At 46.2% G+C, this 20,754-nt stretch overlaps 8 non-coding genes across 8 annotated transcripts; all 8 read left to right on the forward strand.

Moving 5' to 3' along the window:
- The first annotated feature begins 1,168 nt into the window (after window positions 1–1,168).
- Window positions 1,169–1,359, forward strand: LOC130321153 (U2 spliceosomal RNA). Its single transcript, XR_008866925.1, has one exon. It is a non-coding gene; the product is annotated as a U2 spliceosomal RNA (small nuclear RNA).
- Window positions 1,360–3,461: 2,102 nt separating this feature from the next.
- LOC130321154 (U2 spliceosomal RNA) lies at window positions 3,462–3,652 on the forward strand. Its single transcript, XR_008866926.1, has one exon. It is a non-coding gene; the product is annotated as a U2 spliceosomal RNA (small nuclear RNA).
- A 2,090-nt stretch (window positions 3,653–5,742) lies between these two features.
- LOC130321156 (U2 spliceosomal RNA) lies at window positions 5,743–5,933 on the forward strand. Its single transcript, XR_008866927.1, has one exon. It is a non-coding gene; the product is annotated as a U2 spliceosomal RNA (small nuclear RNA).
- Window positions 5,934–8,029: 2,096 nt separating this feature from the next.
- On the forward strand, window positions 8,030–8,220 carry LOC130321158 (U2 spliceosomal RNA). Its single transcript, XR_008866929.1, has one exon. It is a non-coding gene; the product is annotated as a U2 spliceosomal RNA (small nuclear RNA).
- A 2,092-nt stretch (window positions 8,221–10,312) lies between these two features.
- LOC130321159 (U2 spliceosomal RNA) lies at window positions 10,313–10,503 on the forward strand. Its single transcript, XR_008866930.1, has one exon. It is a non-coding gene; the product is annotated as a U2 spliceosomal RNA (small nuclear RNA).
- A 2,096-nt stretch (window positions 10,504–12,599) lies between these two features.
- LOC130321160 (U2 spliceosomal RNA) lies at window positions 12,600–12,790 on the forward strand. The gene has a single exon (XR_008866931.1). It is a non-coding gene; the product is annotated as a U2 spliceosomal RNA (small nuclear RNA).
- A 2,086-nt stretch (window positions 12,791–14,876) lies between these two features.
- LOC130321161 (U2 spliceosomal RNA) lies at window positions 14,877–15,067 on the forward strand. Its single transcript, XR_008866932.1, has one exon. It is a non-coding gene; the product is annotated as a U2 spliceosomal RNA (small nuclear RNA).
- Window positions 15,068–17,174: 2,107 nt separating this feature from the next.
- LOC130321162 (U2 spliceosomal RNA) lies at window positions 17,175–17,365 on the forward strand. Its single transcript, XR_008866933.1, has one exon. It is a non-coding gene; the product is annotated as a U2 spliceosomal RNA (small nuclear RNA).
- Window positions 17,366–20,754: the final 3,389 nt, after the last annotated feature.

Below are 20,754 nucleotides of genomic sequence, written 5' to 3' on the forward strand. Positions count from 1 at the left end.
AATTCAGACAGGAAAAATCAGTATAAATCCTTAGAAAATTATCCCCCAGTGTCTCCATCTGCTGGCGGTATTGAATAAGCATTGCTGCACTGATGGGGTATGCATTAGACGAAAAAAAAGAAGAAAAAGAAGAATAATACGCCCAGAAAAGAGGCGAAAAGGAGAAAAACGTAAAAAAACGTGAAAAAAAAGTAAGAGGAAGAGAAGGGAAAAAAAGGTGGAAATGGGTTTAAAAGTGATTTCGGCGGAGAAATATATATATATATATATATATATATATATATATATATATATATGCGCACACACACACATAGATATAAACGTATTCTCCGTTGAGATATTGCAGCCGCTGCTGTGTCCAGGCCCAGGAGCCTTAGCACTGTGCTGTGATGTCACTCAATACCACTGACATCACTAGGTGTAAACAACATCTCTCCTTTGCTGTGTATGTGACTATGGAGCTGTTTGGTGATGTCGTCTATTACGGCCTTCATAGAAGCAACAGGAGATTGTTGCATCCATCTTGAACCCTCAGAACTACAGTGCTATGATGTCACTCACTTCCACAGGCCTTGCAGAGTGTAAACAACAACAACCCAGCTTTGTTGTGTATGTAACCAAAGGGATTTGTGATGTCACCTAGAACCTTCACAGCAGCGACAGCTTTATGAGGAGCATCAGCACTGCTCTGCCTGAGCAGAACCATCACCGCCATAGGTTGTCAAATAACCCGGATTTAACCCACACAGGTAAGTCCAATGGGGTGCAGGCATGTCCTCTATGCTTACAGCTTCCCGTGGGTGTTGGTTTGATACCGTTTGGGGACAGCCAAGGAGGCATCTGCAGGCAACAAAGGTAGGTGTGTGCTTGTGTGTGTGTTTCCTATGCAGATCCTAAGCCCAGTGTCACATGCAAGTAGGAGGAGTAAGAAGGGTTCCTGGCAAATCCGGGTTATGGATTGCATTTAAAAAGGCCCCGTGGGAGTGCAATGGGCCCCTGTCTTGCTGCTTAGCAATAATGGTATGGGTTTAGGTTCTGCTGTGTGTACTGGTGGTTGACTGCCCCCCAGCCCAGAGTGTGCATGGAAAATTGTCTGGCAGCCTCCCTGACAGCAAGCAGTGATAGTGCCCATGAAGGGGACCTTGTTGGGCCCGCCCCTTTCACGGTTATCGCTTCTCGGCCTTTTGGCTAAGATCAAGTGTAGTATCTGTTCTTATCAGTTTAATATCTGATACGTCCCCTATCTGGGGACCATATATTAAATGGATTTTTGAGAACGGGGGCCGATTTCGAAGCTTGCTTCCGTCGCCCTATGCATTGACCCGATATGGCAGTATCTTCGGGTACAGTGCACCACCCCCTTACAGGGTTAAAAAGAAAGATTCCTACTTTCATTGCTACCTGCTTGCTGGCTAGCCAGCTAGCCAGCCCTGTGGGCCTTGCTGCTGCTGCAGCCAAAAAACAAAAGGTGGTGCTGCTGCTGCTTCTGCTGCTTCTGCTTCTGCTTGTGTCTGGCCCCTGTTGGAGCGTCCAGGCACAGGACTTCTGCTGCTGCTGACTAAATGGCCTCCTTAATTGGATCATTTGAGTAGCCAGCACACCTGTGCAGGTAGGGCATGACATGATAGGCAGCTGCCTTGATAGCGGGTGGGTGCTGAATGTTCCTAATTGACAAAATAAGATTAATGCTTATGAAGAAATATAAAATCTCATCCCTTCCCCAATATCGCGCCACACCCCTACCCCTTAATTCCCTGGTTGAACGTGATGGACATATGTCTTTTTTCGACCGTACTAACTATGTAACTATGTAACATAACATGGGGGGGGGGGGGGGGGGGGGTCTCCTGGCTGTTCACACAGGTGTGTCATTGCTGTACATTGACCATGCATTGCTTCTGTGGTATTGCAAAGGCAAAGACAAATGCTTCCAGCCATCCATTGCACTAATGGATTGGTCATCAGCTGGCTGTCTATGTCCCGCATCAATATAGACCAAAGTACAGAGGGTTAGGCTATGCTATTGTGCACCTACCTGATGCATCAGAAGGTGCGAGGCCCTTGCTAAATTCTGTGCACAGACTTTGAGATCTATGCTTTAGACTGTATCTAAACCTGCTCCAACATGGACTGACATTCTGGCCTACTTTCAGCCGATGCGACTTGTCTGTCGCTGAACAGTCGCTTTTTATGTATTCAGCACCTATGTATAATGTTGTAAAAATGCTCTAGAAGCTAAAGTCGCAGAAATGTCACACATATTTGGCCTGCAACTTTCTGTGCGACAAATTCAGACAGGAAAAATCAGTATAAATCCTTAGAAAATTATCCCCCAGTGTCTCCATCTGCTGGCGGTATTGAATAAGCATTGCTGCACTGATGGGGTATGCATTAGACGAAAAAAAAGAAGAAAAAGAAGAATAATACGCCCAGAAAAGAGGCGAAAAGGAGAAAAACGTAAAAAAACGTGAAAAAAAAGTAAGAGGAAGAGAAGGGAAAAAAAGGTGGAAATGGGTTTAAAAGTGATTTCGGCGGAGAAATATATATATATATATATATATATATATATATATATATATATATATATATGCGCACACACACACATAGATATAAACGTATTCTCCGTTGAGATATTGCAGCCGCTGCTGTGTCCAGGCCCAGGAGCCTTAGCACTGTGCTGTGATGTCACTCAATACCACTGACATCACTAGGTGTAAACAACATCTCTCCTTTGCTGTGTATGTGACTATGGAGCTGTTTGGTGATGTCGTCTATTACGGCCTTCATAGAAGCAACAGGAGATTGTTGCATCCATCTTGAACCCTCAGAACTACAGTGCTATGATGTCACTCACTTCCACAGGCCTTGCAGAGTGTAAACAACAACAACCCAGCTTTGTTGTGTATGTAACCAAAGGGATTTGTGATGTCACCTAGAACCTTCACAGCAGCGACAGCTTTATGAGGAGCATCAGCACTGCTCTGCCTGAGCAGAACCATCACCGCCATAGGTTGTCAAATAACCCGGATTTAACCCACACAGGTAAGTCCAATGGGGTGCAGGCATGTCCTCTATGCTTACAGCTTCCCGTGGGTGTTGGTTTGATACCGTTTGGGGACAGCCAAGGAGGCATCTGCAGGCAACAAAGGTAGGTGTGTGCTTGTGTGTGTGTTTCCTATGCAGATCCTAAGCCCAGTGTCACATGCAAGTAGGAGGAGTAAGAAGGGTTCCTGGCAAATCCGGGTTATGGATTGCATTTAAAAAGGCCCCGTGGGAGTGCAATGGGCCCCTGTCTTGCTGCTTAGCAATAATGGTATGGGTTTAGGTTCTGCTGTGTGTACTGGTGGTTGACTGCCCCCCAGCCCAGAGTGTGCATGGAAAATTGTCTGGCAGCCTCCCTGACAGCAAGCAGTGATAGTGCCCATGAAGGGGACCTTGTTGGGCCCGCCCCTTTCACGGTTATCGCTTCTCGGCCTTTTGGCTAAGATCAAGTGTAGTATCTGTTCTTATCAGTTTAATATCTGATACGTCCCCTATCTGGGGACCATATATTAAATGGATTTTTGAGAACGGGGGCCGATTTCGAAGCTTGCTTCCGTCGCCCTATGCATTGACCCGATATGGCAGTATCTTCGGGTACAGTGCACCACCCCCTTACAGGGTTAAAAAGAAAGATTCCTACTTTCATTGCTACCTGCTTGCTGGCTAGCCAGCTAGCCAGCCCTGTGGGCCTTGCTGCTGCTGCAGCCAAAAAACAAAAGGTGGTGCTGCTGCTGCTTCTGCTGCTTCTGCTTCTGCTTGTGTCTGGCCCCTGTTGGAGCGTCCAGGCACAGGACTTCTGCTGCTGCTGACTAAATGGCCTCCTTAATTGGATCATTTGAGTAGCCAGCACACCTGTGCAGGTAGGGCATGACATGATAGGCAGCTGCCTTGATAGCGGGTGGGTGCTGAATGTTCCTAATTGACAAAATAAGATTAATGCTTATGAAGAAATATAAAATCTCATCCCTTCCCCAATATCGCGCCACACCCCTACCCCTTAATTCCCTGGTTGAACGTGATGGACATATGTCTTTTTTCGACCGTACTAACTATGTAACTATGTAACATAACATGGGGGGGGGGGGGTCTCCTGGCTGTTCACACAGGTGTGTCATTGCTGTACATTGACCATGCATTGCTTCTGTGGTATTGCAAAGGCAAAGACAAATGCTTCCAGCCATCCATTGCACTAATGGATTGGTCATCAGCTGGCTGTCTATGTCCCGCATCAATATAGACCAAAGTACAGAGGGTTAGGCTATGCTATTGTGCACCTACCTGATGCATCAGAAGGTGCGAGGCCCTTGCTAAATTCTGTGCACAGACTTTGAGATCTATGCTTTAGACTGTATCTAAACCTGCTCCAACATGGACTGACATTCTGGCCTACTTTCAGCCGATGCGACTTGTCTGTCGCTGAACAGTCGCTTTTTATGTATTCAGCACCTATGTATAATGTTGTAAAAATGCTCTAGAAGCTAAAGTCGCAGAAATGTCACACATATTTGGCCTGCAACTTTCTGTGCGACAAATTCAGACAGGAAAAATCAGTATAAATCCTTAGAAAATTATCCCCCAGTGTCTCCATCTGCTGGCGGTATTGAATAAGCATTGCTGCACTGATGGGGTATGCATTAGACGAAAAAAAAGAAGAAAAAGAAGAATAATACGCCCAGAAAAGAGGCGAAAAGGAGAAAAACGTAAAAAAACGTGAAAAAAAAGTAAGAGGAAGAGAAGGGAAAAAAAGGTGGAAATGGGTTTAAAAGTGATTTCGGCGGAGAAATATATATATATATATATATATATATATATATATATATATATATATGCGCACACACACACATAGATATAAACGTATTCTCCGTTGAGATATTGCAGCCGCTGCTGTGTCCAGGCCCAGGAGCCTTAGCACTGTGCTGTGATGTCACTCAATACCACTGACATCACTAGGTGTAAACAACATCTCTCCTTTGCTGTGTATGTGACTATGGAGCTGTTTGGTGATGTCGTCTATTACGGCCTTCATAGAAGCAACAGGAGATTGTTGCATCCATCTTGAACCCTCAGAACTACAGTGCTATGATGTCACTCACTTCCACAGGCCTTGCAGAGTGTAAACAACAACAACCCAGCTTTGTTGTGTATGTAACCAAAGGGATTTGTGATGTCACCTAGAACCTTCACAGCAGCGACAGCTTTATGAGGAGCATCAGCACTGCTCTGCCTGAGCAGAACCATCACCGCCATAGGTTGTCAAATAACCCGGATTTAACCCACACAGGTAAGTCCAATGGGGTGCAGGCATGTCCTCTATGCTTACAGCTTCCCGTGGGTGTTGGTTTGATACCGTTTGGGGACAGCCAAGGAGGCATCTGCAGGCAACAAAGGTAGGTGTGTGCTTGTGTGTGTGTTTCCTATGCAGATCCTAAGCCCAGTGTCACATGCAAGTAGGAGGAGTAAGAAGGGTTCCTGGCAAATCCGGGTTATGGATTGCATTTAAAAAGGCCCCGTGGGAGTGCAATGGGCCCCTGTCTTGCTGCTTAGCAATAATGGTATGGGTTTAGGTTCTGCTGTGTGTACTGGTGGTTGACTGCCCCCCAGCCCAGAGTGTGCATGGAAAATTGTCTGGCAGCCTCCCTGACAGCAAGCAGTGATAGTGCCCATGAAGGGGACCTTGTTGGGCCCGCCCCTTTCACGGTTATCGCTTCTCGGCCTTTTGGCTAAGATCAAGTGTAGTATCTGTTCTTATCAGTTTAATATCTGATACGTCCCCTATCTGGGGACCATATATTAAATGGATTTTTGAGAACGGGGGCCGATTTCGAAGCTTGCTTCCGTCGCCCTATGCATTGACCCGATATGGCAGTATCTTCGGGTACAGTGCACCACCCCCTTACAGGGTTAAAAAGAAAGATTCCTACTTTCATTGCTACCTGCTTGCTGGCTAGCCAGCTAGCCAGCCCTGTGGGCCTTGCTGCTGCTGCAGCCAAAAAACAAAAGGTGGTGCTGCTGCTGCTTCTGCTGCTTCTGCTTCTGCTTGTGTCTGGCCCCTGTTGGAGCGTCCAGGCACAGGACTTCTGCTGCTGCTGACTAAATGGCCTCCTTAATTGGATCATTTGAGTAGCCAGCACACCTGTGCAGGTAGGGCATGACATGATAGGCAGCTGCCTTGATAGCGGGTGGGTGCTGAATGTTCCTAATTGACAAAATAAGATTAATGCTTATGAAGAAATATAAAATCTCATCCCTTCCCCAATATCGCGCCACACCCCTACCCCTTAATTCCCTGGTTGAACGTGATGGACATATGTCTTTTTTCGACCGTACTAACTATGTAACTATGTAACATAACATGGGGGGGGGGGGGGGGGGGTCTCCTGGCTGTTCACACAGGTGTGTCATTGCTGTACATTGACCATGCATTGCTTCTGTGGTATTGCAAAGGCAAAGACAAATGCTTCCAGCCATCCATTGCACTAATGGATTGGTCATCAGCTGGCTGTCTATGTCCCGCATCAATATAGACCAAAGTACAGAGGGTTAGGCTATGCTATTGTGCACCTACCTGATGCATCAGAAGGTGCGAGGCCCTTGCTAAATTCTGTGCACAGACTTTGAGATCTATGCTTTAGACTGTATCTAAACCTGCTCCAACATGGACTGACATTCTGGCCTACTTTCAGCCGATGCGACTTGTCTGTCGCTGAACAGTCGCTTTTTATGTATTCAGCACCTATGTATAATGTTGTAAAAATGCTCTAGAAGCTAAAGTCGCAGAAATGTCACACATATTTGGCCTGCAACTTTCTGTGCGACAAATTCAGACAGGAAAAATCAGTATAAATCCTTAGAAAATTATCCCCCAGTGTCTCCATCTGCTGGCGGTATTGAATAAGCATTGCTGCACTGATGGGGTATGCATTAGACGAAAAAAAAGAAGAAAAAGAAGAATAATACGCCCAGAAAAGAGGCGAAAAGGAGAAAAACGTAAAAAAACGTGAAAAAAAAGTAAGAGGAAGAGAAGGGAAAAAAAGGTGGAAATGGGTTTAAAAGTGATTTCGGCGGAGAAATATATATATATATATATATATATATATATATATATATATATATATGCGCACACACACACATAGATATAAACGTATTCTCCGTTGAGATATTGCAGCCGCTGCTGTGTCCAGGCCCAGGAGCCTTAGCACTGTGCTGTGATGTCACTCAATACCACTGACATCACTAGGTGTAAACAACATCTCTCCTTTGCTGTGTATGTGACTATGGAGCTGTTTGGTGATGTCGTCTATTACGGCCTTCATAGAAGCAACAGGAGATTGTTGCATCCATCTTGAACCCTCAGAACTACAGTGCTATGATGTCACTCACTTCCACAGGCCTTGCAGAGTGTAAACAACAACAACCCAGCTTTGTTGTGTATGTAACCAAAGGGATTTGTGATGTCACCTAGAACCTTCACAGCAGCGACAGCTTTATGAGGAGCATCAGCACTGCTCTGCCTGAGCAGAACCATCACCGCCATAGGTTGTCAAATAACCCGGATTTAACCCACACAGGTAAGTCCAATGGGGTGCAGGCATGTCCTCTATGCTTACAGCTTCCCGTGGGTGTTGGTTTGATACCGTTTGGGGACAGCCAAGGAGGCATCTGCAGGCAACAAAGGTAGGTGTGTGCTTGTGTGTGTGTTTCCTATGCAGATCCTAAGCCCAGTGTCACATGCAAGTAGGAGGAGTAAGAAGGGTTCCTGGCAAATCCGGGTTATGGATTGCATTTAAAAAGGCCCCGTGGGAGTGCAATGGGCCCCTGTCTTGCTGCTTAGCAATAATGGTATGGGTTTAGGTTCTGCTGTGTGTACTGGTGGTTGACTGCCCCCCAGCCCAGAGTGTGCATGGAAAATTGTCTGGCAGCCTCCCTGACAGCAAGCAGTGATAGTGCCCATGAAGGGGACCTTGTTGGGCCCGCCCCTTTCACGGTTATCGCTTCTCGGCCTTTTGGCTAAGATCAAGTGTAGTATCTGTTCTTATCAGTTTAATATCTGATACGTCCCCTATCTGGGGACCATATATTAAATGGATTTTTGAGAACGGGGGCCGATTTCGAAGCTTGCTTCCGTCGCCCTATGCATTGACCCGATATGGCAGTATCTTCGGGTACAGTGCACCACCCCCTTACAGGGTTAAAAAGAAAGATTCCTACTTTCATTGCTACCTGCTTGCTGGCTAGCCAGCTAGCCAGCCCTGTGGGCCTTGCTGCTGCTGCAGCCAAAAAACAAAAGGTGGTGCTGCTGCTGCTTCTGCTGCTTCTGCTTCTGCTTGTGTCTGGCCCCTGTTGGAGCGTCCAGGCACAGGACTTCTGCTGCTGCTGACTAAATGGCCTCCTTAATTGGATCATTTGAGTAGCCAGCACACCTGTGCAGGTAGGGCATGACATGATAGGCAGCTGCCTTGATAGCGGGTGGGTGCTGAATGTTCCTAATTGACAAAATAAGATTAATGCTTATGAAGAAATATAAAATCTCATCCCTTCCCCAATATCGCGCCACACCCCTACCCCTTAATTCCCTGGTTGAACGTGATGGACATATGTCTTTTTTCGACCGTACTAACTATGTAACTATGTAACATAACATGGGGGGGGGGGGGGGGGGGTCTCCTGGCTGTTCACACAGGTGTGTCATTGCTGTACATTGACCATGCATTGCTTCTGTGGTATTGCAAAGGCAAAGACAAATGCTTCCAGCCATCCATTGCACTAATGGATTGGTCATCAGCTGGCTGTCTATGTCCCGCATCAATATAGACCAAAGTACAGAGGGTTAGGCTATGCTATTGTGCACCTACCTGATGCATCAGAAGGTGCGAGGCCCTTGCTAAATTCTGTGCACAGACTTTGAGATCTATGCTTTAGACTGTATCTAAACCTGCTCCAACATGGACTGACATTCTGGCCTACTTTCAGCCGATGCGACTTGTCTGTCGCTGAACAGTCGCTTTTTATGTATTCAGCACCTATGTATAATGTTGTAAAAATGCTCTAGAAGCTAAAGTCGCAGAAATGTCACACATATTTGGCCTGCAACTTTCTGTGCGACAAATTCAGACAGGAAAAATCAGTATAAATCCTTAGAAAATTATCCCCCAGTGTCTCCATCTGCTGGCGGTATTGAATAAGCATTGCTGCACTGATGGGGTATGCATTAGACGAAAAAAAAGAAGAAAAAGAAGAATAATACGCCCAGAAAAGAGGCGAAAAGGAGAAAAACGTAAAAAAACGTGAAAAAAAAGTAAGAGGAAGAGAAGGGAAAAAAAGGTGGAAATGGGTTTAAAAGTGATTTCGGCGGAGAAATATATATATATATATATATATATATATATATATATATATATGCGCACACACACACATAGATATAAACGTATTCTCCGTTGAGATATTGCAGCCGCTGCTGTGTCCAGGCCCAGGAGCCTTAGCACTGTGCTGTGATGTCACTCAATACCACTGACATCACTAGGTGTAAACAACATCTCTCCTTTGCTGTGTATGTGACTATGGAGCTGTTTGGTGATGTCGTCTATTACGGCCTTCATAGAAGCAACAGGAGATTGTTGCATCCATCTTGAACCCTCAGAACTACAGTGCTATGATGTCACTCACTTCCACAGGCCTTGCAGAGTGTAAACAACAACAACCCAGCTTTGTTGTGTATGTAACCAAAGGGATTTGTGATGTCACCTAGAACCTTCACAGCAGCGACAGCTTTATGAGGAGCATCAGCACTGCTCTGCCTGAGCAGAACCATCACCGCCATAGGTTGTCAAATAACCCGGATTTAACCCACACAGGTAAGTCCAATGGGGTGCAGGCATGTCCTCTATGCTTACAGCTTCCCGTGGGTGTTGGTTTGATACCGTTTGGGGACAGCCAAGGAGGCATCTGCAGGCAACAAAGGTAGGTGTGTGCTTGTGTGTGTGTTTCCTATGCAGATCCTAAGCCCAGTGTCACATGCAAGTAGGAGGAGTAAGAAGGGTTCCTGGCAAATCCGGGTTATGGATTGCATTTAAAAAGGCCCCGTGGGAGTGCAATGGGCCCCTGTCTTGCTGCTTAGCAATAATGGTATGGGTTTAGGTTCTGCTGTGTGTACTGGTGGTTGACTGCCCCCCAGCCCAGAGTGTGCATGGAAAATTGTCTGGCAGCCTCCCTGACAGCAAGCAGTGATAGTGCCCATGAAGGGGACCTTGTTGGGCCCGCCCCTTTCACGGTTATCGCTTCTCGGCCTTTTGGCTAAGATCAAGTGTAGTATCTGTTCTTATCAGTTTAATATCTGATACGTCCCCTATCTGGGGACCATATATTAAATGGATTTTTGAGAACGGGGGCCGATTTCGAAGCTTGCTTCCGTCGCCCTATGCATTGACCCGATATGGCAGTATCTTCGGGTACAGTGCACCACCCCCTTACAGGGTTAAAAAGAAAGATTCCTACTTTCATTGCTACCTGCTTGCTGGCTAGCCAGCTAGCCAGCCCTGTGGGCCTTGCTGCTGCTGCAGCCAAAAAACAAAAGGTGGTGCTGCTGCTGCTTCTGCTGCTTCTGCTTCTGCTTGTGTCTGGCCCCTGTTGGAGCGTCCAGGCACAGGACTTCTGCTGCTGCTGACTAAATGGCCTCCTTAATTGGATCATTTGAGTAGCCAGCACACCTGTGCAGGTAGGGCATGACATGATAGGCAGCTGCCTTGATAGCGGGTGGGTGCTGAATGTTCCTAATTGACAAAATAAGATTAATGCTTATGAAGAAATATAAAATCTCATCCCTTCCCCAATATCGCGCCACACCCCTACCCCTTAATTCCCTGGTTGAACGTGATGGACATATGTCTTTTTTCGACCGTACTAACTATGTAACTATGTAACATAACATGGGGGGGGGGGGGGGGGGGTCTCCTGGCTGTTCACACAGGTGTGTCATTGCTGTACATTGACCATGCATTGCTTCTGTGGTATTGCAAAGGCAAAGACAAATGCTTCCAGCCATCCATTGCACTAATGGATTGGTCATCAGCTGGCTGTCTATGTCCCGCATCAATATAGACCAAAGTACAGAGGGTTAGGCTATGCTATTGTGCACCTACCTGATGCATCAGAAGGTGCGAGGCCCTTGCTAAATTCTGTGCACAGACTTTGAGATCTATGCTTTAGACTGTATCTAAACCTGCTCCAACATGGACTGACATTCTGGCCTACTTTCAGCCGATGCGACTTGTCTGTCGCTGAACAGTCGCTTTTTATGTATTCAGCACCTATGTATAATGTTGTAAAAATGCTCTAGAAGCTAAAGTCACAGAAATGTCACACATATTTGGCCTGCAACTTTCTGTGCGACAAATTCAGACAGGAAAAATCAGTATAAATCCTTAGAAAATTATCCCCCAGTGTCTCCATCTGCTGGCGGTATTGAATAAGCATTGCTGCACTGATGGGGTATGCATTAGACGAAAAAAAAGAAGAAAAAGAAGAATAATACGCCCAGAAAAGAGGCGAAAAGGAGAAAAACGTAAAAAAACGTGAAAAAAAAGTAAGAGGAAGAGAAGGGAAAAAAAGGTGGAAATGGGTTTAAAAGTGATTTCGGCGGAGAAATATATATATATATATATATATATATATATATATATATATATATATGCGCACACACACACATAGATATAAACGTATTCTCCGTTGAGATATTGCAGCCGCTGCTGTGTCCAGGCCCAGGAGCCTTAGCACTGTGCTGTGATGTCACTCAATACCACTGACATCACTAGGTGTAAACAACATCTCTCCTTTGCTGTGTATGTGACTATGGAGCTGTTTGGTGATGTCGTCTATTACGGCCTTCATAGAAGCAACAGGAGATTGTTGCATCCATCTTGAACCCTCAGAACTACAGTGCTATGATGTCACTCACTTCCACAGGCCTTGCAGAGTGTAAACAACAACAACCCAGCTTTGTTGTGTATGTAACCAAAGGGATTTGTGATGTCACCTAGAACCTTCACAGCAGCGACAGCTTTATGAGGAGCATCAGCACTGCTCTGCCTGAGCAGAACCATCACCGCCATAGGTTGTCAAATAACCCGGATTTAACCCACACAGGTAAGTCCAATGGGGTGCAGGCATGTCCTCTATGCTTACAGCTTCCCGTGGGTGTTGGTTTGATACCGTTTGGGGACAGCCAAGGAGGCATCTGCAGGCAACAAAGGTAGGTGTGTGCTTGTGTGTGTGTTTCCTATGCAGATCCTAAGCCCAGTGTCACATGCAAGTAGGAGGAGTAAGAAGGGTTCCTGGCAAATCCGGGTTATGGATTGCATTTAAAAAGGCCCCGTGGGAGTGCAATGGGCCCCTGTCTTGCTGCTTAGCAATAATGGTATGGGTTTAGGTTCTGCTGTGTGTACTGGTGGTTGACTGCCCCCCAGCCCAGAGTGTGCATGGAAAATTGTCTGGCAGCCTCCCTGACAGCAAGCAGTGATAGTGCCCATGAAGGGGACCTTGTTGGGCCCGCCCCTTTCACGGTTATCGCTTCTCGGCCTTTTGGCTAAGATCAAGTGTAGTATCTGTTCTTATCAGTTTAATATCTGATACGTCCCCTATCTGGGGACCATATATTAAATGGATTTTTGAGAACGGGGGCCGATTTCGAAGCTTGCTTCCGTCGCCCTATGCATTGACCCGATATGGCAGTATCTTCGGGTACAGTGCACCACCCCCTTACAGGGTTAAAAAGAAAGATTCCTACTTTCATTGCTACCTGCTTGCTGGCTAGCCAGCTAGCCAGCCCTGTGGGCCTTGCTGCTGCTGCAGCCAAAAAACAAAAGGTGGTGCTGCTGCTGCTTCTGCTGCTTCTGCTTCTGCTTGTGTCTGGCCCCTGTTGGAGCGTCCAGGCACAGGACTTCTGCTGCTGCTGACTAAATGGCCTCCTTAATTGGATCATTTGAGTAGCCAGCACACCTGTGCAGGTAGGGCATGACATGATAGGCAGCTGCCTTGATAGCGGGTGGGTGCTGAATGTTCCTAATTGACAAAATAAGATTAATGCTTATGAAGAAATATAAAATCTCATCCCTTCCCCAATATCGCGCCACACCCCTACCCCTTAATTCCCTGGTTGAACGTGATGGACATATGTCTTTTTTCGACCGTACTAACTATGTAACTATGTAACATAACATGGGGGGGGGGGGGGGGGGGTCTCCTGGCTGTTCACACAGGTGTGTCATTGCTGTACATTGACCATGCATTGCTTCTGTGGTATTGCAAAGGCAAAGACAAATGCTTCCAGCCATCCATTGCACTAATGGATTGGTCATCAGCTGGCTGTCTATGTCCCGCATCAATATAGACCAAAGTACAGAGGGTTAGGCTATGCTATTGTGCACCTACCTGATGCATCAGAAGGTGCGAGGCCCTTGCTAAATTCTGTGCACAGACTTTGAGATCTATGCTTTAGACTGTATCTAAACCTGCTCCAACATGGACTGACATTCTGGCCTACTTTCAGCCGATGCGACTTGTCTGTCGCTGAACAGTCGCTTTTTATGTATTCAGCACCTATGTATAATGTTGTAAAAATGCTCTAGAAGCTAAAGTCGCAGAAATGTCACACATATTTGGCCTGCAACTTTCTGTGCGACAAATTCAGACAGGAAAAATCAGTATAAATCCTTAGAAAATTATCCCCCAGTGTCTCCATCTGCTGGCGGTATTGAATAAGCATTGCTGCACTGATGGGGTATGCATTAGACGAAAAAAAAGAAGAAAAAGAAGAATAATACGCCCAGAAAAGAGGCGAAAAGGAGAAAAACGTAAAAAAACGTGAAAAAAAAGTAAGAGGAAGAGAAGGGAAAAAAAGGTGGAAATGGGTTTAAAAGTGATTTCGGCGGAGAAATATATATATATATTTATATATATATATATATATATGCGCACACACACACATAGATATAAACGTATTCTCCGTTGAGATATTGCAGCCGCTGCTGTGTCCAGGCCCAGGAGCCTTAGCACTGTGCTGTGATGTCACTCAATACCACTGACATCACTAGGTGTAAACAACATCTCTCCTTTGCTGTGTATGTGACTATGGAGCTGTTTGGTGATGTCGTCTATTACGGCCTTCATAGAAGCAACAGGAGATTGTTGCATCCATCTTGAACCCTCAGAACTACAGTGCTATGATGTCACTCACTTCCACAGGCCTTGCAGAGTGTAAACAACAACAACCCAGCTTTGTTGTGTATGTAACCAAAGGGATTTGTGATGTCACCTAGAACCTTCACAGCAGCGACAGCTTTATGAGGAGCATCAGCACTGCTCTGCCTGAGCAGAACCATCACCGCCATAGGTTGTCAAATAACCCGGATTTAACCCACACAGGTAAGTCCAATGGGGTGCAGGCATGTCCTCTATGCTTACAGCTTCCCGTGGGTGTTGGTTTGATACCGTTTGGGGACAGCCAAGGAGGCATCTGCAGGCAACAAAGGTAGGTGTGTGCTTGTGTGTGTGTTTCCTATGCAGATCCTAAGCCCAGTGTCACATGCAAGTAGGAGGAGTAAGAAGGGTTCCTGGCAAATCCGGGTTATGGATTGCATTTAAAAAGGCCCCGTGGGAGTGCAATGGGCCCCTGTCTTGCTGCTTAGCAATAATGGTATGGGTTTAGGTTCTGCTGTGTGTACTGGTGGTTGACTGCCCCCCAGCCCAGAGTGTGCATGGAAAATTGTCTGGCAGCCTCCCTGACAGCAAGCAGTGATAGTGCCCATGAAGGGGACCTTGTTGGGCCCGCCCCTTTCACGGTTATCGCTTCTCGGCCTTTTGGCTAAGATCAAGTGTAGTATCTGTTCTTATCAGTTTAATATCTGATACGTCCCCTATCTGGGGACCATATATTAAATGGATTTTTGAGAACGGGGGCCGATTTCGAAGCTTGCTTCCGTCGCCCTATGCATTGACCCGATATGGCAGTATCTTCGGGTACAGTGCACCACCCCCTTACAGGGTTAAAAAGAAAGATTCCTACTTTCATTGCTACCTGCTTGCTGGCTAGCCAGCTAGCCAGCCCTGTGGGCCTTGCTGCTGCTGCAGCCAAAAAACAAAAGGTGGTGCTGCTGCTGCTTCTGCTGCTTCTGCTTCTGCTTGTGTCTGGCCCCTGTTGGAGCGTCCAGGCACAGGACTTCTGCTGCTGCTGTTCTGCTGCTGCTGACTAAATGGCCTCCTTAATTGGATCATTTGAGTAGCCAGCACACCTGTGCAGGTAGGGCATGACATGATAGGCAGCTGCCTTGATAGCGGGTGGGTGCTGAATGTTCCTAATTGACAAAATAAGATTAATGCTTATGAAGAAATATAAAATCTCATCCCTTCCCCAATATCGCGCCACACCCCTACCCCTTAATTCCCTGGTTGAACGTGATGGACATATGTCTTTTTTCGACCGTACTAACTATGTAACTATGTAACATAACATGGGGGGGGGGGGGGGGGGTCTCCTGGCTGTTCACACAGGTGTGTCATTGCTGTACATTGACCATGCATTGCTTCTGTGGTATTGCAAAGGCAAAGACAAATGCTTCCAGCCATCCATTGCACTAATGGATTGGTCATCAGCTGGCTGTCTATGTCCCGCATCAATATAGACCAAAGTACAGAGGGTTAGGCTATGCTATTGTGCACCTACCTGATGCATCAGAAGGTGCGAGGCCCTTGCTAAATTCTGTGCACAGACTTTGAGATCTATGCTTTAGACTGTATCTAAACCTGCTCCAACATGGACTGACATTCTGGCCTACTTTCAGCCGATGCGACTTGTCTGTCGCTGAACAGTCGCTTTTTATGTATTCAGCACCTATGTATAATGTTGTAAAAATGCTCTAGAAGCTAAAGTCGCAGAAATGTCACACATATTTGGCCTGCAACTTTCTGTGCGACAAATTCAGACAGGAAAAATCAGTATAAATCCTTAGAAAATTATCCCCCAGTGTCTCCATCTGCTGGCGGTATTGAATAAGCATTGCTGCACTGATGGGGTATGCATTAGACGAAAAAAAAGAAGAAAAAGAAGAATAATACGCCCAGAAAAGAGGCGAAAAGGAGAAAAACGTAAAAAAACGTGAAAAAAAAGTAAGAGGAAGAGAAGGGAAAAAAAGGTGGAAATGGGTTTAAAAGTGATTTCGGCGGAGAAATATATATATATATATATATATATATATATATATATATATATACGCGCACACACACACATATATATAAACGTATTCTCCGTTGAGATATTGCAGCCGCTGCTGTGTCCAGGCCCAGGAGCCTTAGCACTGTGCTGTGATGTCACTCAATACCACTGACATCACTAGGTGTAAACAACATCTCTCCTTTGCTGTGTATGTGACTATGGAGCTGTTTGGTGATGTCGTCTATTACGGCCTTCATAGAAGCAACAGGAGATTGTTGCATCCATCTTGAACCCTCAGAACTACAGTGCTATGATGTCACTCACTTCCACAGGCCTTGCAGAGTGTAAACAACAACAACCCAGCTTTGTTGTGTATGTAACCAAAGGGATTTGTGATGTCACCTAGAACCTTCACAGCAGCGACAGCTTTATGAGGAGCATCAGCACTGCTCTGCCTGAGCAGAACCATCACCGCCATAGGTTGTCAAATAACCCGGATTTAACCCACACAGGTAAGTCCAATGGGGTGCAGGCATGTCCTCTATGCTTACAGCTTCCCGTGGGTGTTGGTTTGATACCGTTTGGGGACAGCCAAGGAGGCATCTGCAGGCAACAAAGGTAGGTGTGTGCTTGTGTGTGTGTTTCCTATGCAGATCCTAAGCCCAGTGTCACATGCAAGTAGGAGGAGTAAGAAGGGTTCCTGGCAAATCCGGGTTATGGATTGCATTTAAAAAGGCCCCGTGGGAGTGCAATGGGCCCCTGTCTTGCTGCTTAGCAATAATGGTATGGGTTTAGGTTCTGCTGTGTGTACTGGTGGTTGACTGCCCCCCAGCCCAGAGTGTGCATGGAAAATTGTCTGGCAGCCTCCCTGACAGCAAGCAGTGATAGTGCCCATGAAGGGGACCTTGTTGGGCCCGCCCCTTTCACGGTTATCGCTTCTCGGCCTTTTGGCTAAGATCAAGTGTAGTATCTGTTCTTATCAGTTTAATATCTGATACGTCCCCTATCTGGGGACCATATATTAAATGGATTTTTGAGAACGGGGGCCGATTTCGAAGCTTGCTTCCGTCGCCCTATGCATTGACCTGATATGGCAGTATCTTCGGGTACAGTGCACCACCCCCTTACAGGGTTAAAAAGAAAGATTCCTACTTTCATTGCTACCTGCTTGCTGGCTAGCCAGCTAGCCAGCCCTGTGGGCCTTGCTGCTGCTGCAGCCAAAAAACAAAAGGTGGTGCTGCTGCTGCTTCTGCTTCTGCTTGTGTCTGGCCCCTGTTGGAGCGTCCAGGCACAGGACTTCTGCTGCTGCTGACTAAATGGCCTCCTTAATTGGATCATTTGAGTAGCCAGCACACCTGTGCAGGTAGGGCATGACATGATAGGCAGCTGCCTTGATAGCGGGTGGGTGCTGAATGTTCCTAATTGACAAAATAAGATTAATGCTTATGAAGAAATATAAAATCTCATCCCTTCCCCAATATCGCGCCACACCCCTACCCCTTAATTCCCTGGTTGAACGTGATGGACATATGTCTTTTTTCGACCGTACTAACTATGTAACTATGTAACATAACATGGGGGGGGGGGGGGGGGTCTCCTGGCTGTTCACACAGGTGTGTCATTGCTGTACATTGACCATGCATTGCTTCTGTGGTATTGCAAAGGCAAAGACAAATGCTTCCAGCCATCCATTGCACTAATGGATTGGTCATCAGCTGGCTGTCTATGTCCCGCATCAATATAGACCAAAGTACAGAGGGTTAGGCTATGCTATTGTGCACCTACCTGATGCATCAGAAGGTGCGAGGCCCTTGCTAAATTCTGTGCACAGACTTTGAGATCTATGCTTTAGACTGTATCTAAACCTGCTCCAACATGGACTGACATTCTGGCCTACTTTCAGCCGATGCGACTTGTCTGTCGCTGAACAGTCGCTTTTTATGTATTCAGCACCTATGTATAATGTTGTAAAAATGCTCTAGAAGCTAAAGTCGCAGAAATGTCACACATATTTGGCCTGCAACTTTCTGTGCGACAAATTCAGACAGGAAAAATCAGTATAAATCCTTAGAAAATTATCCCCCAGTGTCTCCATCTGCTGGCGGTATTGAATAAGCATTGCTGCACTGATGGGGTATGCATTAGACGAAAAAAAAGAAGAAAAAGAAGAATAATACGGCAAGAAAAGAGGCGAAAAGGAGAAAAACGTAAAAAAACGTGAAAAAAAAGTAAGAGGAAGAGAAGGGAAAAAAAGGTGGAAATGGGTTTAAAAGTGATTTCGGCGGAGAAATATATATATATATATATATATATATATATATATATATATATATATATATATGCGCACACACACACATAGATATAAACGTATTCTCCGTTGAGATATTGCAGCCGCTGCTGTGTCCAGGCCCAGGAGCCTTAGCACTGTGCTGTGATGTCACTCAATACCACTGACATCACTAGGTGTAAACAACATCTCTCCTTTGCTGTGTATGTGACTATGGAGCTGTTTGGTGATGTCGTCTATTACGGCCTTCATAGAAGCAACAGGAGATTGTTGCATCCATCTTGAACCCTCAGAACTACAGTGCTATGATGTCACTCACTTCCACAGGCCTTGCAGAGTGTAAACAACAACAACCCAGCTTTGTTGTGTATGTAACCAAAGGGATTTGTGATGTCACCTAGAACCTTCACAGCAGCGACAGCTTTATGAGGAGCATCAGCACTGCTCTGCCTGAGCAGAACCATCACCGCCATAGGTTGTCAAATAACCCGGATTTAACCCACACAGGTAAGTCCAATGGGGTGCAGGCATGTCCTCTATGCTTACAGCTTCCCGTGGGTGTTGGTTTGATACCGTTTGGGGACAGCCAAGGAGGCATCTGCAGGCAACAAAGGTAGGTGTGTGCTTGTGTGTGTGTTTCCTATGCAGATCCTAAGCCCAGTGTCACATGCAAGTAGGAGGAGTAAGAAGGGTTCCTGGCAAATCCGGGTTATGGATTGCATTTAAAAAGGCCCCGTGGGAGTGCAATGGGCCCCTGTCTTGCTGCTTAGCAATAATGGTATGGGTTTAGGTTCTGCTGTGTGTACTGGTGGTTGACTGCCCCCCAGCCCAGAGTGTGCATGGAAAATTGTCTGGCAGCCTCCCTGACAGCAAGCAGTGATAGTGCCCATGAAGGGGACCTTGTTGGGCCCGCCCCTTTCACGGTTATCGCTTCTCGGCCTTTTGGCTAAGATCAAGTGTAGTTCTGCTCACTTGGTCTGGCCAGAGGGTGTCTGGGGTACCCGGCTCCTTTGCCTGGGGGGATCGTCCTTCTTAACGGAGGGACTTCACCCCCCTGCTGCTATTAGGGAGCCGGCCTAGTCCCCAGACAACGGGAGGCGATCCACACCCACCTACCTGCTTGCGTGGGGGAGGTGCCTGGATACCTTGGAGATGGCTGAAGATCGTGGATCTGCTTCTGAAGGTGTACCATCCTTCGCAAGATTACGGAATGGAGTGCGGATTTCCTTGCAGGATGTGCGGAAAAAGGAGAGAGGCCTGGTATTCGTGGTCGAGGATGTTTTGTTCAAGCTCTTGGAGATCAGGAAGGAACAAATTCTTTCCATGCTGGAATTTCCAAAGAGTGGATACTATGATGTTGTGCTTATGTCAGAAGAGGACTATGATGTATTCTGGAGCCGTTTTCAGCAAAGGAAAGGAAGTTCGGTCCTGGAGGGAGTGGGGATAATTCCACACTTCCCTCGCAGAGAAAGACTGGTGACTGTAAGAATGTACAGCCCATATACACCAGAAGAAGACATTGTTACTTTCCTGTTAAGATTTTGTGATAATGTATTGCCCAAAGGTAAGATTTTGAACCAGTTTGGATTATGGACTACCAAATGGAAGTTTGAAGTAAAATTTAAAGAAACGGTGGATGGTAAGCTAATAGTCCCGCCAGGGCGGTTTAAAATTGGAACGGTAAACGGTGACTTGTTTTTCTCCGGCATGCAAGAGTTTTGCCGTAAGTGTAAGCAGTATGGCCATAGTAAGGATGTATGTACATTCCTGTGGTGCTTCAAGTGCCAAGAAGAAGGTCATGAGGCGGAGAATTGTGAGAAGAAGAAGAAGTGCCATCTGTGTGGGAATGAGGGCCATCTTCTTGGCTCTTGTCCCAAGAAAAAGGTTGGGAAAAAAGAGGCGGTTAAAAGAAGCCGAGAGGAAGTAGTTGAAGCAAAAGAGCCTGAGCTAGAACAGGTTCCAATAAGAAGAGCAGCGGAACAGAAGAAAAAGAAAGAGGTGGAAGAGTTTGTGCCGTCACAATATGGTGGTGTGCTTGGAAGTTTATTGGAGAATCTGTCAGAAACAGAAAGACGGACATTTGATAAAGAAATGATTGAGCTAAAAGCAAGATTTAAGTCACGGGAGGAGGAGGTGCGGGACAAAGTTTATTTTTCTTTTAAGGCGGATATGAATCGTTTCATTGAAGCGTATAAAATTCCAGCCTGGTTGGCATCTCAAGCCA

This window comes from Hyla sarda, unplaced genomic scaffold (genome assembly GCF_029499605.1).
Source record: "Hyla sarda isolate aHylSar1 unplaced genomic scaffold, aHylSar1.hap1 scaffold_2231, whole genome shotgun sequence".
Classification (NCBI taxonomy): domain Eukaryota; kingdom Metazoa; phylum Chordata; class Amphibia; order Anura; family Hylidae; genus Hyla; species Hyla sarda.